General features: G+C 45.8%; 2 protein-coding genes across 2 annotated transcripts in view; both read left to right on the top strand.

Moving 5' to 3' along the window:
- LOC147333447 (E3 ubiquitin-protein ligase TRIM21-like) overlaps positions 1 to 19,201 on the top strand; it is a 525,380-nt gene that overhangs the window by 74,534 nt on the left and 431,645 nt on the right. The window lies entirely within an intron of this gene.
- Positions 6,452 to 19,201, top strand: part of LOC147333461 (DELTA-sagatoxin-Srs1a-like) — a 29,019-nt gene continuing 16,269 nt past the window's right edge. Inside the window, exon 1 of the mRNA XM_086267632.1 lies at positions 6,452 to 6,562. The gene's annotated coding sequence lies outside the window, so the exon portion shown is untranslated. The remainder of the gene's footprint in view (positions 6,563 to 19,201) is intronic.

The raw sequence follows: 19,201 nt of genomic DNA, 5'->3' as shown, positions 1-19,201 counted from the left end.
AACCCAATTAGATCCATCAGAGAGAGAGCAGGAACATCTTGTTCTCACAAGTCTGAGCTCCTCACTGAATTTTAGCTTCACACCAACAAGTCCAGACCTGCTACACTGACAGACAGGCAAGCTGCTACCTAGAAGGAGTCAGGGCTCCACCTCTGATGGAAAAAGACATGCAGATTTTCACAATAAGAGCACGTGTTCCAGGAGGACTTTGATGTATTGTTAGGACTTGGGACTTAGTGTTTTACCAAACTTTAAAAAATATGTGGATATAATTTTTCTCACAATCTCCATCAGGGTTACAGGTTAGGGTTAAAAGATGATTCTTTGTTTTTACATTCATCAGGTCCCAATCAGCCTAAATAGCATAGAGAAATTAAAAATAAGATAATGGTAAATGGCCTGTATTTGTATAGCGCTTTTCTAGTCCCTAAGGACCCCAAAGCGCTTTACACAACCTGTCATCCACACATTCACACACTGGTGATGGCAGCTACATTGTAGCCACAGCCACCCTGGGGCGCACTGACAGAGGCGAGGCTGCCGAACACTGGCGCCACCGGGCCCTCTGACCACCACCAGTAGGCAACGGGTGAAGTGTCTTGCCCAAGGACACAACGACCGAGACTGTCCAAGCCAGGGCTCGAACCGGCAACCTTCCGATTACAAGGCGAACTCCCAACTCTTGAGCCGTGAATAAAGATAACCTTTATTAGTCCCACACGTGGGAAATTAGTTTTGTCACAGCAGGAAGTGGACAGTGCAAAAGTTATGAAGCAAAAATTATAATAAAATAAGAATAAATACAGTACACAACTGTACAGAATAGAATAAAATAAAATACTATATACAGTAGAATAAAATAGAATAAAATATACAATAAGATAAAAATAGAATACGAATGCTATATACAACTGAGTAAAAATACAACGATGACAGAAAGGATTATTGCACTTAGTGTTATTGCACATGTATGGATGTGTGTGTTTGTTCAGTTAAAGTCTTTATTGTGGAGTCTGACAGCAGTGGGGAGGAAAGACCTGCGAAATCTCTCCGTCCCACACCGTGGGTGCCGCAGTCTCCCACTGAAGGAGCTGCTCAGTGCTGTCACAGTCTGCTGCATGGGGTGGGAGACGTTGTCCAACAGGGATGACAGCTTAGCCGCCGTTCTCCTGTCACTCACCACCTCCACTGGGTCCAGAGGGCATCCTAGAACAGAGCTGGCCCTTCTGAAGATGGCTGAGGCCAACACAGAGTCATAGAAGGTCTTCAGGAGTGGGCCCTCCACTCCAAATGACCTGAGTCTCTGCAGCAGGTACAGCCTGCTCTGCCCTTTCCTGTAGAGGGCGTCTGAGTTATGGGTCCAGTCCAGTCTGTTGTTCAGATGAACACCAAGGTACCTGTAGCTGTCCACAGCCTCAATGTCCATACCTTGGATGTTCAGTGGTTGCAGTGGAGGATGTTTGTGCCTGCGGAAGTCTAACACCAGCTCCTTGGTTTTACTGGCGTTGATCTGGAGGTAGTTCAGCTGGCACCAGTCCACAAAGTCTTGGGTCAGACCTCTGTACTCCTTGTCGTCCCCATCAGTGATGAGGCCGACTATTGCAGAGTCATCAGAGAACTTCTGCAGGAAGCACTGGGTGGAGTTGTGGGAGAAGTCTGCAGTGTAGATGGTCCAGAGGAACGGAGCCAGAACCGTTCCCTGTGGGAGAACCGTTCCATGAAAGAGTTCAGGTCTTGCGAAATTTTTTGATTCAGTAATTATCCAAATTTTCGGTGTTAAATTTATGTTAGTAAATTAGATTTTAGGCAATAAAATGGCAATACAAATATAAAAAACTAAATAAAATTTCCCTGTAAATAAATGGCCTGTATTTGTATAGCGCTTTACTTAGTCCCTGAGGATCCCAAAGCGCTTTACACTACATCCAGTCATCCAGCCATCCACACACTGGTGATGACAGCTACATTGTAGCCACAGCTGCCCTGGGGCGCACTGACTAAATAAACTAAAATAACAAACAAAACTGTTGTTAGTGCTGATGCATGGCTGTAGCTTGGGTTGGGTTAGAAATGGACAACTGAGCTTGTCTTGAAACAGGAAAGGCACTGTCCATCCACCTTAACGCCCACTCACATCCTGGGCCATCTGATCTCAGGAATTCGCATGATAAGGTGGGGCCAGGTTTCACAATGAACCCACCCGAAACTCTGGCTGATTGGGGCCCACACCCAGTTTCACACCTTGGCTCAGGCGATTAGAGGATCATCAGGGGGTCCTTTTGTCCCTCTGTGGGGGGAAACTCCCACTAGGTTTATATCTGGGACTCTCCACCATTTGACCTTAGAACTGAAGAAGCTTCTCGGATGAGAGGTGAAACGTCTTCAAGCAACTTAAAGAAGTCCAGACGCTTTTCTTTGCAAACTCCTTTGACTCTTTTACCCAGGCTTATCTGTCATTTTCCTTCCTTGGTAAGGTTTAGGGATTTGAGATTGATCTAGATTATCATTTTATATTGGGACACATCACCTATGGCCACGAGCTGTGGGTAGTGACCGAAAGAACGAGATCGCGGATACAAGCGGCAGAAATGAGCTTCCTCCGAAGGGTGGGTGGCCTCTCCCTTAGAGATAGGGTGAGAAGTTCGGCCATCCGGGAGGGGCTCAGAGTAGAGCAGCTGCTGCTCCACATCGAAAGGAGCCAGCTGAGGTGGTTCGGGCATCTGATAAGGATGCCCCCTGGGTGAGGTGTTCCAGGCATGTCCCACCGGGAGGAGGCCCCGGGGCAGACCCAGGACACGCTGGAGAGATTATATCTCTCGGCTGGCCTGGTAACGCCTTGGTGTTCCCCCGGATAAGCTGGAGGAGGTGGCTGGGGAGAGGGAGGTCTGGGCCTCTTTGCTTAGGCTGCTGCCCCCGCGACCCGGCCTCGGATAAAGCGGATGAAGATGGATGGACACATCATCAATAGTGGACCTTGGATTCATCAGGTGTTTCAGCCATTATCACTAGACACCCTCATCCAAGGAGGGTTGGTCAGGCCCTGGTTTATGTAAAATTGTTATTTCTCTTCTTCTTTCTTCTGTTTAGTTTCCTACAGTTTATTTTCTATTCACTGCAACTGAGAAATAATCAGCGGTGACTGACTATACTGCAGATTTCAGGATTTTACTGCTTTTAACAGATTTTTTCTCAAAATCTTGACACTGTTCGACGTTGTGCTGTTTTGAGCAGGAACAAAGTAACACCGTCGCTGTATGGCTCACAGTGAGAATATGTTGTAGTGGATTTTTGTATGACATGTATACCTATATATCTAATGTGGTGGATTTTTGTACCTATATATCTATCTGAATATATATTAAAAAAAACACCCAGCACGCCCCTGCGGGTGGTTTATCCTTCAAGCTCGGGTCCTCTACCAGAGGCCTGGGAGCTTGAGGGTCCTGCGCAGTATCTTAGCTGTTCCCAGGACTGCGCTCTTCTGGACAGAGATCTCCGATGTTATTCCCGGGATCTGCTGGAGCCACTCGCCTAGCTTGGGAGTCACCGCACCTAGTGCTCCGATTACCACCGTTACCTTCACCCTCCACATCCTCTTGAGCTCTTCTCTGAGCCCTTGGTATTTCTCCAGCTTCTCGTGTTCCTTCTTCCTGATATTGCTGTCATTCGGAACCGCTACATCGATCACTACGGCCGTCTTCTTCTGTTTGTCTACCACCACTATGTCCGGTTGGTTAGCCACCACCATTTTGTCCGTCTGTATCTGGAAGTCCCACAGGATCTTAGCTCGGTCATTCTCCACCACCCTTGGGGGCATCTCCCATTTTGACCTCGGGACTTCCAGGTCATACTCGGCACAGATGTTCCTGTACACTATGCCGGCCACTTGGTTATGGCGTTCCATGTATGCCTTGCCTGCTAGCATCTTGCAGTCTCGGCTGACTGTTCTGTCTACCAGTAGCTGGTGTTTTGTGCCTCTGGTATTCTTGCCAATTCCTTTCTGTGTCCCACTCATGTATTGACCCATGTGCCTGTTCATCTTAGCCGATATGATGCCTGACAGGAGCTTCCATGTAGTACTGAGGCAGGTTATTGGTCGGTAGTTGGAGGGGACCGGTCCCTTCTTGGGGTCCTTGGGGATCAGGACCGTCCGACCTTCGGTTAGCCATTCCGGGTGTCTCTAGTTAACTAGCAGCTGGTTCATTTGTGCTGCCAGACGCTCGTGGAGTGCAGTCAGCTTCTTTAGCCAGTAGGCGTGAACCATGTCGGGGCCTGGTGCTGTCCAACTCTTCATACTGGAGACCCTTTCTTGGATATCTGCCACTGTGATGGTTACTGGACCCTGTTCAGGGAGGTCGCTGTGGTCTGCCCTCAGATCCACTAGCCACTGAGCATTGCCGTTATGGGTTGCGTCATTCTCCCATATGCTCTTTATGGTCTAGCTGCCTTAAATCTGCTATAGTAGAGATATTCTTGTTTCTCTTGGTCTAGAATATTCATCGTGTTTAACTCTGGACCCATCCTGGCCAAGGGGGACCCTGAGAGAGAACAAAGGACGCACCTGGCATCAGTAACAAGCTACAGGCTCCTTGCACATCATGCACCCATGCCCAGTATCCTGCTACCCAAAGTTCAGTCCATCAAGAACAAGCTTGAAGACTTCAGGACCAGAGTTAATTCTAGAGAGACATCCGGGACTGCCACCTCTGCTTCAGTGAGACATGGCTAAAACCAGCGATACTGGACTACGTCTTGCAGCTCGCAGACTTCTTTTCGGTTTACCGCATGGACAGAAAACAGAGTCAGGGCAGAAAAGAGGTTGTCTGATGGCTAACAACAAATGGTGGGACAGAGCAAGCAATTCTCCACTCACATGCTCTTGCTCACCCAATCCGGAACTTTTGATTATTAAAAGTTGCCCTTTCTATCTCTCTCAAGATTTCACTGTGGTCATTGCCTTATTTGAGCTACCTGAGGCTGTCACACAACAACAAGCACTTCATTCACTTCACCGTGCTTACTATTATGGGAGACTTTAACAGAGTAAATCTCAAACACACTTCATAATCTATAACAGCACATCACCAGCCCCACCAGGAGCACTAAGACATTAGACCACTTCTACACTCTGTTCAAGGACTGCTACAGAGCACAGTGTCTTCTGGCATTTGGAAAATCGGACCATGCCGCCACCTTCCTTATGCCTGTTTACAAACAAAGGCTAAAGCAGGAAGCACCAACCCACGCTGTCCGGGCCCTGAACAAGGTGTAGGACTTGACTGTAATGCTTCACGTCACTGCATGCATTCTTATTAGCACTTCCTAAATTGTTATTTGCACATTATTTTGTTTTTTACTGTAAATTTCTATATTTTCAATCTGTAAATGTTGTAAATTTCTTTACTGTACTTAAATAGTTGGGCATTGCACAGCAATAAGTATTTCACTACATGTCGTACTGTGTATGATTATGTGCGTTACAAATAACATTTCAATTTGAATTTAAATATGATCAACCTATCTCTAATGATCGGCTATGTACCACAGGCCTTCAAGCTGGCTGTAGTTAAACCTTTACTCAAAAAGCATCTCTAGACCCAGCAGTCTTAGCTAATTATAGGCCAATCTCCAACCTTCCTTTCATATCAAAAATCCTTGAAAGAGTAGTTGTCAAACAGCTAACAGATCATCTGCAGAGGTTTATTTGAAGAGTTTCAGTCAGGTTTCAGAGCTCATCACAGCACAGAAACAGCTTTAGTGAAGGTTACAAATGATCTTCTTATGGCCTCTGACAGTGGACTCATCTCTGTGCTTGTCCTGCTAGACCTCAGTGCAGCATTCGATACTGTTGACCATAATATCCTATAATAATAATAATGATAATGGATTACATTTATATAGCGCTTTTCGAGACCCTCAAAGACCCTTTACAATGCCACTATTCATTCACTCTCACACACTGGTGGAGGCAGCTACAGGTGTAGCCACAGCTGTCCTGGGACAGACTGACAGAAGCGAGGCTGCCATATCGCGCCATCGGCCCCTCTGGCCAACACCAGAAGGTGGTAGGTGATAACGTCTTAATACTTACAGTATACACGGGATACATGGAACCCACATTGGGCCCAGAGATTATGAAGATTTTTATTATTATTTGTTTCTGCAGTTAGTGTAAAATTCATAGTAAATCATAATCAAAGTCTAGCACTCAGCTGCACAGGATACTCAGAGTTCTCAGGAGGCCTAAAGTAGGCTACAGCCAGAGGCTGTGTCAATCAAACGATAGGAAATGTTTTGAGAAGTACAAAAGATTCACAAAAGGTGAAATTAGTCATTCTTTGTTCTTCACACTGTGCTGTGTTGATGATATGTGACTTGTCTCTGCTTGTGTGGTATTTCATAATCTGATGTATCAAATGGGTGGAGAAAGTAAAAATAGAAAACTGAGTAAACACCATGGCCGAAGAGGATTTGGAGAAACTCAACGCGAGTTGAGACAAGAACACACTGACAAAGTCCGGGTGTGGAGACGAAATTCTACTCGGTAGAGTTTAAAGAAATTGTAAGTTTCCCTTCTTACTTCATTTGACTTATTATAGATTATTGATGAGTGGAGACAAACATTTTATTTAAAAAAAAAAAAGTCATCGAATGATTATTTGAATTGTTTCAAAACAGAAACTGTGTGGTTTTTTTTCTGTGAACAAAACTGTTGTGTTTGTACTGAACCAGTCGGTAATGTTTTGCTGGCTAATGTCAGCTTAGTTTTAGTAGAAACCTGCTGCTCCCTAGTTAATTTGAATAGACTCACAGCTGTAACTGTGGAGAGCATGTGTGATCATATTCTGGGAATGAGAGCAACAGAATAGTTAGTTCATCATGTTTTCTGCCTGTTGGGGATGTTTGTTGTTTTGATTTCCTTTTGGATTTGTGGATTTTGTGATGTGGACCCTTTTCTATCAACAACAATGCAGCTAATAACCAGTAGTAGGTAGTTTCCAGTTTCATTTCATGTCGTGTTTATACATTAGGGTTCTTTACCACCTGCTTTCAAAGAGTTATGTGTTTTTATTGTAATATCTGATCTGTCTTGCCTCTGACATTTGCCCTCAATACAGTAAAAATGACTAGATTTCAAAACCAGACTACTGAGACTAAACCTAACAAGAAGTAAACTGAATTGAAATAAAATAAACAAAATAAGGAAAAACCAGATTAGAAAATATAAAACGATAAAAACTCTTGTCAACAAACAGAAATTCTTTTTGATGAATAAATAAAAACATGAAGCTGTGAACAGTTGATGTAAAAGTGTACTTTTATATTTCTTGTTAAACATGGTTACAGCTTTGATGTTCAAAGACACACCAGTAGTAATACGATGGCACTAGTCCAAGATGGCGGCCAACCAAACCGGTTTGACAACCGGTTTGACAACCGGTTTGACAACCGGTTTGACCGGTTTCACAACCGGTTTGACCGGTTTCGTGCGTGTGCGCATGCACGTTCAGGTGTGCTACCGGTTATGCTTGTTCATACCCTCTGGGCGGGAACGACTCCTCCTAGTGGGATGTGCTAGGTTGTATAGGTATAAAAGTGATCCTTTCACATTCTAAGAGCATCACCGCCACGGCCTGAGGAGCACCGACACATCGCGCTAAGGATCCCCGACGCATCGACCTATGGAGCACGGAATGACATCTGCATCAACCATGATACCCAGCCAGGACATCGCCCATGCCACAACCGCTCTAGGTATGTCTTCAGGAGTATGCAGTCGGGGTCCTCAACGTAAAAAGCAATGCTGTGAAAACGCCGTAGATGGAACTGTATTTAAGTTAGAATATCGAGGCGCCGAAGGGTATGTGTATGCCATTAAATATAGCGAAGGGGCAGTTGTGCTTAGTGTAGATTGTGGCGAGGGATTGTTTTGGGGGGAACCCCAAGTCATGTCTACTAAAAACTGGAAGCTCTTCCGCACCGTAGTGTGTGCGGACCTGGACAATGTGGGCTTCCCAGAGCTGCTGTATGTTTCCCAGTGGAACAGTGCATCAGGCCCTGAGCTTTACAGGGTTGAGGCTGATTGTTTCAATCGCAACCCAGACGACTTTATTTTTCTCAGTGTATGTGATGACAGGGATAGTCTTATTGCTTCCAGAGGGCTTGAAAACTGGAGGTTAAATCCTTACCCTCTAAACCTCGATGAGCGCACAAGATGGTTTAAGGACTTGTTTTTTATACAGTGGTGCGACTGGAGAGGTTTGTCGCGTCTGTTTAGCCAGATTGATGACGCGATCAAGAGGGACAGACTCAACACGGCGTACGAGAGTATTAGAAAACGCCTTGTTTTTGACGATCTGGCGAGTTGTCCGAAGACTGGTTTGCCTGCTACCCTGTGCAAACCTAAAATCATAAGACCTTCCGACAGCTAAACAATAAACTGGTAGGTTTAATGTGCGGGTGTGTTGGGGTTGAGTGTGTATCTATGTGACAAATTAACAGGTTGTGGTTTTCATTTTACAGAGCATGACATGCACTCTTGGGACCTGTTGGAGTCACCATCAACAGAGCTGCTAATCCCGACCCCCCAGACTCCACCACCCTCACCACAATGCTCGCAGGACCCCCTCATATCAGACTTGTGGGAGGAAACTGTAATCGACATCAAACTCGCAACTCTCCACCTGTTGATGTTGGCTTTGAATGAGTTTCTACAAGAGACATGTTACGGATGCCAAACAGGCCACCCCAGTCAGGTGCAACACAGCTGCTTGCAGGAATTGTCTGAGTATTTCTTCGACACCTACTATGATGATGTGATGATAAGGCTCCAGACTGACCAATTCATCCCTGCCATCCGGCTGTTTGTACGCTCATCCACTGCAGATGGGTCTGGAACACAAATCCGCAGAGTTGCAGAACACATCATGTGTGAACTGAGATCAGAGCGATATATAGTATGCGCCATTAATGACAACATTGGGCACATGCTAGATGCAAGTACTTGCGCCCGCAGTGTTAAACCAGCCATGCTCCGCATGATTGGAAACTACTGGGCTGGGTTACATCTGGTTTAATGTGGGCTGTTCAAGTATCCATTGTCTGTGATTGTGTCTTTGTGAAAATTAAATAAAAAGACGTGTTAACATCAACATCTTAGTCATTTGTGGTTTGTAAATCATGGAAAGCACATTGCATAAAATATATCATGATCCAGCCCATCCTGCGGGGTTAGCCAGTTTAAATAAGCTTAAATAAGCTACGTATAGCGGCAGGGGAGGCATCAGGTGTAACACCTCCACTATCTCAGGTCAAACATTATTTAGAACAAGACGACACTTACACACTCCATAAACCTGCGAGGATCCATTTCCCCAGAAATAGAGTATTGGTGACAGGGGTCGACAAACAGTTTCAAGCCGATCTGGTTGACATGTGTGAATATGTGATCATGCGGAGCATGGCTGGTTTAAAAAGCTTCAGCTTCACCCATGGCTCCAACACCATTGTGAAGTTTGCTGACGACACAGTGGTGTTGGGTGCCATCTCCAACAACGATGAGGCGGCCTACATGGATGAAGTGAAGAATCTGGCATCGTGGTGCCAGGACAACCACCTCCAGCTGAACGTCAGCAAGACCAAGGAGCTGGTGGTGGACTTCAGAAGGGGTCAGCACAGAGACTACAAGCCCATTATCATCAATGGAGCTCCAGTGGAGAGGGTGCAGTCCTTCAAGTATCTTGGTGTCCACATCTCCTCAGACCTGACATGGGCTGCCCACATTCAGGTCCAGACCAAAAAGGCTAGGCAGCGCCTGTATCACGTACGACAACTGAGGAAGTTCAGGGTCTCTCCAAAGATCCTCAGGATTTTCTATACAGGCGCTGTGGAGAGCATCCTCACACAGAACATGACATCGTGGTTTGGGAACAGCTGTGTGAAGGACCAAAAAGCTCTCCAGAGAGTGATCCGTACAGCAGAACGCTGCTGCAGGATTGCTCTCCCCCCGCTTCAGGACACCTACACCAGGAGATGCCGGACTAGAGCAGCGCAGATACTGAAGGACCCGTCCCATCCTGGCAACAAACTGTTCCAACTTCTGCAATCTGGTAGAAGGTTCCGCATCATCCGGGCAAGGACAGAGAGACTCAAGAGGAGCTTCTATCCCCAAGCCATCCGTGCCCTAAACACACACACCCGCCCTCTCACATCATCTATAACTGACTGAGACAGGACTCTTCCAGACACTAAACCAAGGCACAATGTACATTTCAAATTACTTTAACTTTAAATATGTTTATATTGTCTATCCTGTAAAATAGTCAGATGTCTATTCATATTAATGTACAGAATTCACCTGCTTGCTGCTACTACTGCACATTCACCCAGTGTATATACTATATATATATATAATGTTCTTCCTCTACCCCCCCCCCCAATTTTTGCACATGTCGAGGAGCGTGTCAGGCTACATTTCTTTTTTTTTTTTTCTTTTTTTTTTTAAATAAATAGGACAGGGGGAATGAATGAGAGAGAGAGGGGGAGAGAAAGAAAGAAAACCAAAGGGGAGAAGAGACGGTGAGAAGGGGGGGGAAGAGAGAGAAAAAAAAAAAACTCCTGGGTCACCTGTATGGAGAAAAAACAAACAAACAAACAAACAAAAACAAACAGAGGAGACAGCAAACAACAAAGAGCAACATAATAATAGAGAAAACAAAGCACCATCACAATAAACTAGCTAGTCATAGATATCAGTATTTACTAAGTAATAAACGATATTGTGCAGCACGCAAGATAGACAGCGCACAGTGTGCTTTGAGGCAGCAGCCAAGAAAGCTTTAGTCCGCGTCTGTGAATACCCATGTGTGCATACCTGTGTGGATCAGCATGCTTGCATTCCAAAGGTTTCTCCATGTAATGATCTGCTAGGGAGTGTGGGGGGGCCACAGCCCCGTCCTCCAGGGTGTGAAGCGGGTATGGAGGAGATCAAAACTCCAGACATCCAGAGGCCCCCAGAACACAAGAGACCATGGAAGACCAACAGAGGGGCAGCCGCGCCACTGTCCCAGTAAGAGCTGAGGAGAGTCCCAGATGAGGGCTTGCCCAGCAGCCGCGGAGCAGAAGTCAGGGGGAGTTGCAGTGACGCGCCCGTGAGCTCTGCCGGCCCCCAGCTGCGCCTGAGTGACCGAGCCCTAGGCCGAGAGGCCGGGGGCACCCCACCTCCAAAGGGGCCCGAGCGAGCCCCAGGCCCCAGGCCCCGACAAGCGGCCACCAAGGAGTGAGCCGGTGTGTACCCGGACGCCCACCCCCAGACACAAAGAACCACCAACACACCGACACCTGAGGGAGTCCGCCACCGGCAGGGGAAGTGGTGGTGGGTGGAGATAGGCCTCCAAACCTTGGAGGGCCTGAGGTGTCCCCAGAGAGGTGGCGTCTGATACCCAACCTGACATATAGACACAGACATACAGGCACACACAGATACAAACATCCATTCCCACCCTCATGCTCTCATATGCACTCACTCCACACTCAACCAACGTGGAGACAGACATAAAGAGACGCTGTACACACAATCACACTCCCCAAGCGTACTCTACAAACCGGGTCTAGGTACCCTTGCCCCTGGAGGGGGGAATTGCACCCAGACCCAGGTGGTGTTACCCTTTTCCCTGCGGTGGGGAGAGGCAGACCACCCCGACTCCGCAGCAGCAGGGAGGCCCCACACCCCAGACCGCAGTCGGACGGCCAACTCCTCCTACTAGCCCTCCCGCTCCAGCAGGCCGCAGAGAATGGGGGTGGGAGAAGACTCCAAACCTCCCTCCACCCGCTCATTGTAGTGTTGATGCATATGTGTTCTAAGGTGCAATTAAAACCCAGGAGGGCATGGAGCTACCTGCCAAGGAGCAGCAGGTAAGCGCATAGTCCCTCCTGCTAACCCTCAATGACTAAGTGTATTTAAAATTGAGAGGTGGGCAACGACGTCAGGGGTGAGGTGTACACCCTGATGGTGATTTGGACTCCGTGATTGTGCCCACCCCCAAGATCCTATATGTATGTGTAATGAGAGTGTGAATAATGTGAATGTCTAAGTTGTGGGATAAAATTGAGGCAGAGGCAGCCAGAAGGGGACAGGGGGGGGGGGGGGGGGGTAGCCTCCTCTGCACCCTGGTGACATACCCCCACTCCAAGGCCCTGCATGTGTGGGTGGTTGTGGAGGAGCGGGAAGAGGGAGGCAGCTGGAGATGGGGAGGGAAGGAAGGGAGGGGCAGGTAACCCCTCCCTGGGGCCAGCTCCCCCGCTGACCCCAGTAGGCACTCCCACCCTCCGCGACCCACCAGGGAAGGGGGGCCCAGGCCCATCAGACCGAGGCCCAGTGCAGTAGCGCCCCCCGGCTCCACAGAGCCCTGGACAGTCCACCCAACCCCACCACAGAGAAAACTGCACCCACCCCACCAACCACACATCTTCCAGACTACATAAGACGGTAAACGCCCAGGCTGAGATCTTCCTCCACCTCTCCTGTATCTCCCCCTCCTGCAGAGAGTTCCTGAGAGAAGAAAGCTCCTGCAAGATGTGACCATCCCCCCCACCAGTTGAAGAGCCCCCCAGGCGGCTCGATGCACCGGCGGCACCCTGCTCCAGGGCCGGGCCCCCATGCACCCACCCGCCCACAACCCCGGCAACACACCAACCAGGACCCGAGCCCCCGAGGCCCGGCCCGGGCCCCAGCCCAGAGACGGAGCGCCCCCAGAACCTCACGCCCATCCCGGACCCACCCAGGGGCAGCCAGGTTGCCAGGTCAGTAACCCACGTCCGTCAGCACAGACCCTCCCCTAGCCCCGCTGCACGCAGCCGCGAGGAAACAGTCACCTGAGAGCCAACAGAGCCCTCAACCGGACGTGACCGCTACCCCGGGTTGAGCCCCCCAAGGAAGATGCCTCCGGGGAACCCCCCAACGCCCTAAGCCTGTCCCTACCCCCTCACCAATCACAACAGTGAAGGCGGGACCAAACTATGACCCCCCACCCCCACTAGGTGATGGAGCTGATAAAAGGGGCCCAGAGCAATTGATCTAATGTGGTGGCAGAGGCTGTGTCAAGACTAATGTAATCTAATAGATAATTTCTATATTGGTTAGAATTAAGATTATTTTTATTTTTCCAGTTCATGAGGACTGTTTTCTTGGCTATGCATAGGGCAGTGAAGATCATATGGGCTATATTCTTTTCTGAAGTGACATTATCTAAGCTGCCCAACAAACACACTAAGGGGGAGGTTGGAATGTTACATTTCAGACACTTTGATAAGTCTTCACATATCTTGCGCCAAAACTTTTGCACTGGTGGACAGAACCAAAGAGCGTGGATGTAATTGTCTGGTGTATTGCCTTGACAGTGTGAGCAGTTGTTGGAAGATGTAAAGCCCATCTTGAACATCCGATGACCTGTATAGTGCACTTTATGAAGTATTTTGTATTGTATTAATTGCAGACTGGGATTTTTAATTAATTTAAAAGTTTTTAAGCAAATCTGAGACCAGAAGTTTTGGTCTAGGTTGACTGATAAATCTGCTTCCCACTTTGCAGTAGGAAGGGATATTGATTCATCTAATTTAGAAAATGTTCTGTATATTTTAGATAATAATTTGGGGGATTTAAGAGTAAGAAAATGTGCCGCACTTAGTGGTGTTTGTAATTCAACTTGACTGAGGTTAAATTTCTTTTTTACTATGGATTTAATTTGTTGATATTCTAAAAACCTTGTCTTGTTGATCCCATATTGTTCAACTAGTCTGTCAAATGGAATAAATTCTGTTCCCTCTAATATATGTTCTAAGTATTTAATTCCTTTACAACTCCATTCTGGGAAATTAATCATATTATTGTTTTGTAATATGTCAGGGTTATTCCAGATAGGTGTACGTTTGCATGGGATTAATGAAGACTCCGTTATTTTTAGAAACTCCCACCATGCTGTTAGAGAAAAGCTGATGTTGATACTTTTAAAGCATTCATGTCTTTTGATGTTTGAGCTAATAAATGGTAGGTCTGAAATCTCTAGATCCTTGCATAGTGCCTGTTCAACATCTAGCCAGGGCTCAACTAAGAAGGTATGTTTTAACCATCCTGAGATGAACTGAAGCCTGTTGGCTAAGAAGTATTGGTGAAAATTAGGCAGATCTAATCCTCCTCTATCCTTGGTTCTTTGTAGCGTTTTTAAGCTAATACGCGGGGGTTTATCTTTCCAAAGGAATTTGGAAATATATGAATCCAGAGATCTGAACCAATCTTGTGATGGTTTGTTAGGGATCATCAAAAATAAGTAATTTATTTTTGGCAAGATCATCATTTTTATAGTGGCGACCCTTCCCATGAGTGATATGGGTAAAGATTTCCATCTAGTCAGATCGCCTTCTACTTTCTTTAGAAGTGGGATGTGGTTTAGTTTAGTTAAGTCTGAAAGCTTAGGAGAGATATTAATACCTAAATATTTAATATTTCCGGATTGCAGTGGGGCAGAGGAAGAATTATGGAAGGAGCAGTTAATGGGGAGAACTGTAGATTTTGGCCAGTTAATTGAATAATCTGAAACTCTTGAAAACCAGTTTATTAAAGTAATTACCTCAGAGAGGTTGGTTTGTGTGTTTTGCAGAAAAAGCAACACATCATCCGCATAGAGACTGATTTTATGTTCTATGTTCTTACATTTTATGCCCTTAATTGTTGTAGCCTGTCTAAATGCTGCTGCTAGAGGTTCGATAAAAATTGCAAAAAGTGAGGGGGAGAGTGGGCATCCCTGTCTGGTGCCCCTCAGGAGACAGAAGCTGGAGGATGTCTGGTCATTTGTTCTGATACGAGCCGTTGGGGAATTGTATAATATTCTTATCCAATATTGGGTTTATTTGTGGTGAGTATAAAGTTTCATAGAAATCCCTAAAAATGTTGTTTATTCTTCCAGGATCATATATTGTGTTCCCCGATAAATCTTTAGCAGCACATATAGTTGTTTTTTCTTTATTTATTTTTAGCTGGTTAGCTAGAAATCGACCTGATTTGTTACTGTGTTCAAAATTCTGCAAGCGAAGTCTTTGTATAAGGAATTGTGTTTTTTTATTAATAGTTTCATTTAATTCTAGTTTTGTTTTGCATATTTTGTTCAATGTTTCCTGATCTTGGTTGGACGCGTAGGCTTCTTCTAGTGATTTGATGTTCTTTTCTAATTCCTGAATATTTTTGTTTTCTTCTTTCTTTTTGTGTGATGAGAAAGAAATTATTTTACCTCTCATCACAGCTTTCCCTGCTTCCCATAGAACAGAAGCAGATATTCCGGGAGTGTCATTAAAGTCTAAATATGAAGTCCATTCCTTTTTAAAGTATTTAATAAAGTCTTCATCTTTAAGTAGTGATATATTAAATCTCCAGTTTTTACTTGGCGTAGTATTATTCTTGTGCATTAGTGTTAAAGATACAGGAGCATGATCGCTGACAGCTATAGGATGAATCTCAGTGTCTGAAATGTCACACAGCAGTGAGCTGCTGACCAAAAAATAATCCAGACGAGAGTAAGAGTGATGAACATGCGAGAAAAAAGTATATTCCTTACTGGTGGGGTGAAGAGAGCGCCATGCATCGCAAAGACCAAAGTCGTTCATATACTGTTTGATTATATTTGTGGACTGCCAATTACGCTGAGTTCCTGTTGTGTTGAGCCTATCCATTTCTTCATTTAGTCCAAGGTTGAGGTCACCGCCAAGAATGAGTGTGCAATCAAGGTGTTCAGAGAGTGCACTAAAAAAACCGTGGAAGAATGAGGGATCATCAACATTTGGACCATATATACTAACAATACATAGTTTTTTGTTCAATATTGATAGTTTAATAATTAGAAATCTACCCTCTGGATCTATAACTGTATCGAGTACTGTAAAATTAACATTTTTATGTATTAAAATTGCTACTCCCCGTTGTCTAGAATTATAACCGGCTGCAAACACGTTAGGAAACTCAGGTGTTTTAAGTTCATTTAAACCTGTGACAGGTTTGTGAGTTTCTTGTAATAAAACAACATCTGCCTGTAGTTTTTTAAGCTGGTTAAATATTTTTAACCTCTTTCCTCTGGAGCCAGCTCCATTTACATTCCATGTGACAAACCTCAGCGTGCCCATAATTGTGTGTATGTCTAATGATGTACGCTGGGTGTTTCGTTTAGACAGGTGGAGAGGATGTGGAAACATCCCTTGTTTGTAAATAGAAAGAGAAAAAGAAGTGTGGTGAGAGACTCCATAAGTCTGACTATGTGTGTGAATATTCACTAATATGAACAAGCGTGGCTTGCTTATGTGTCCTGCAAGTCTGTGCGTGCTGTGAGGCTGTTGTGAATGTGCTGCCGTTGAGCTGATGTGTTTGCGTGATCGTGTTGTGAAAATATGGAGAAATAGAGGGTGTTGTTTGTAGGTGAGTGGGGGAGTAGGTGACCACAGCAGTGAAAGACAAGAGAAAGAAAGAAACCACATGAACTGTGAGCGACAACAAAAAAAAGGAAACGAAACGGAAACATTCCAATTAAAGCAATGACGGAGGGTGACGGTGTTATATCTGCTATGACATCATATTGATATTACTAGGTTAAACACATTTTAAAGGAGAAAGTGTGAATGAATAAGAAAAGAGTGTAGCGGGTTCTTATCTGGAGTGCAGTCAGTATAACCACGGTGTGGTGCCGGGGTCGCGGTACAGCTGTCCGTCCACGTAGAGCCGGTCCACGGCGATGACAGCACGGGAGCCTTTCTGGATAAAGCTACGTCGAACTGGGAACAGGACCTTGCGTCGTTCCAGGATCTCTTTGGGGAACTGGTCGTTCACGCTGAAGTCCGTTCCTTTCAGCTCTCTGCCGCGACTCTTCACCTGTTCCTTTTGTTTGAATTGGCTGAATTTGGCCACAATAGGCCGTGGTCTCCCGGTCCGCGACCGCGCGCCCCCCAAGCGATGTACTCTATCGAAGTCGATGTTCTTTACGGTGTCCTCCGGCAGCTTCAGGTGGATTTTAATGAAGTTTTTCACCGTTGCCTCTGCGTCCTCTCCGGCAGTTTCTGGAATACCAGAAAACACAAGATTATCTCTCATGCTACGGGCTTGTAGATCGATAACGGACTCTTTTATTTTTTATTTTCAATGTTTAGCTGGGTCACGTTATCGGTGAGAGATTTAACCGACTCCCGTAGCGTGGCATTTTCAGCGGCAAGCGTTTCCACCTGCCGCTGGCTGAATTCCAGGGATTCTCTCAGAGATTTAAATTCCCGGTGTAAAATCTCCACCAGGGACAGCCTCGCGTCGAAACTGGACAATCGCTTGTCGATTGACTCCAGGATTTCTGCGATGTCTTTGCCGGCAGGCGATGTTGTACCGGGGGAGTCTGCCTGGCGACTTCTCTTCGATGACGGCGTCTCGATTTTGGCCGGGGAAGATGCACTCTGGGCCTTATGCATTACTAAATCTTGAAAACAGCGGTCGATGTAATCTTGGAGAGCGTCTAAACTCTCCCCGTTGTCCTCCAGGGTGTTAGAGATGATAAAACAGATGTTGTAAGTTATATGACAATTGATTAGTATATTTGGTAATACTGAAGCTTGGAAAACCTTTGTTAAACTCTATGCTACCATTTGCTTTTTCTCCGCCAAAATCTCCGGCGTCTGACGTCACCTACAACATCACTTCCGTCACTTACCTCACTTCCGTCCGTCAGGCTACATTTCACTGTGTGTTATACTTGTATAACTATGCATGTGACAAATAAAGAACCTTGAACCTTGAACCTTGAACCATAGGATGCTTTGCTGACAGGATTAACTTCACTCTCGGGGTAACATTTAACACAACCGTGGTGAAAACATCCTGCAAATTCATAAGCTGTATTACTTGTGGGGTCAAAACCGTCCACAAAATACGGTCCAACCCTCTGTTCGCCTCCTCTGAGAGCATGTTTGACCACTTTGCTGGTGGTGTGGGACACGTATTGAAGCCATTCAATAGAGACGTTAGAAAACGTCTTGTTCTGCTCAACGTATGCCCCGTCATACGTGAGAGCGAGCGCGTCTCTAGGCAGAAACAGCGTTTTATACACACCCATACTAAATGCAGCCAGGGTGGTATACGTGAATGGATCAACTTGTGTACAACCCAGTAGCGTGTCACGATAAATGCTGCATGCTTTACGCAGGACATCAACATCGTTAACACAGTAACGCCTGAGTTCAGCCTGAAAATCAAAGGGATTCTGTGAGGCAACCTGGTACCATTCCATGAATCGCACCTTATCGCTTTCAGACATGTGCTCATAGCCGTAGAAGGAGGGGTCTGGGTACGGGCCCACATAACGCTCATTATCCCTCGTATTAAACCTGTGTGGGAAATGGCCCTTCTGCAGGTCTTGAAAACCTAAAGCAGAGGGTATTTTGGCAAGGCCCATGGGCAAAAAGCTGAACGAATCAATCCACCGTTGGTCATAGTCCCTGTCATGCATTAAAATCACACGGCTCCCTCTCATTGTGACACTAGGTGTTATGCTCTGTCTGACAAAGTACTCGAGGAGTATGTAGTTATCAAAGCCAGATGCATTATGTGCTATGAAAGTGTACCCACGAAACCTTGGGCGTCTGTAATGCTGCACAAACGCCTCCACACACTTTAATGTATTAAATGTGAACTTATTGCCCTTCAGATCAGACGCACACACAAAGTTAGCCTCGTGTTTACCGTTGTGGTACCGCGTCTCAAAATCATATAAAATGTATTTATCGCTAGGCTTCTGTTTTTCAACAGGCTGTATGAAACACTGATGGTCGGAGTCTCCTGCTAATTTAGGTTCGCGGCAGTGCTCGCATCTAGGCTGCGCACATTTGTGTGGCAATTTCTTGGATTCTCTATATGTGGTGCCACAGTGCATGCAATGTTTCATATTATCACAGGGGATCATGTTGTGTTTTAATTCAGGTAATTTGTGTTGTTGGTAACAGTGTTGTGATTTGCAGATGTGGTTACAGTCGCTGCATTTCACTGTGGGACCCCTGTGATGTTGACAGAGTGTGTAACATGTGTTACATCTATGTTTACAGCTGTGCTGTAATGGTGTATTATATATACTGTAACAGAAATTACACACATAGGACCCCCCCAAAAAAGCGGGCAGGTTTAAAATCAGGT

This window comes from Aulonocara sp. 'chitande type north' Nkhata Bay, linkage group LG3 (assembly GCF_057382095.1).
Source record: "Aulonocara sp. 'chitande type north' Nkhata Bay isolate Kocher_YH1m ecotype deep benthic linkage group LG3, A_spYH_male_GT1.1, whole genome shotgun sequence".
Classification (NCBI taxonomy): domain Eukaryota; kingdom Metazoa; phylum Chordata; class Actinopteri; order Cichliformes; family Cichlidae; genus Aulonocara; species Aulonocara sp. 'chitande type north' Nkhata Bay.
Note: the sequence above shows the minus strand (reverse complement) of the source record. Positions and strands in the feature narration are given on the sequence as shown.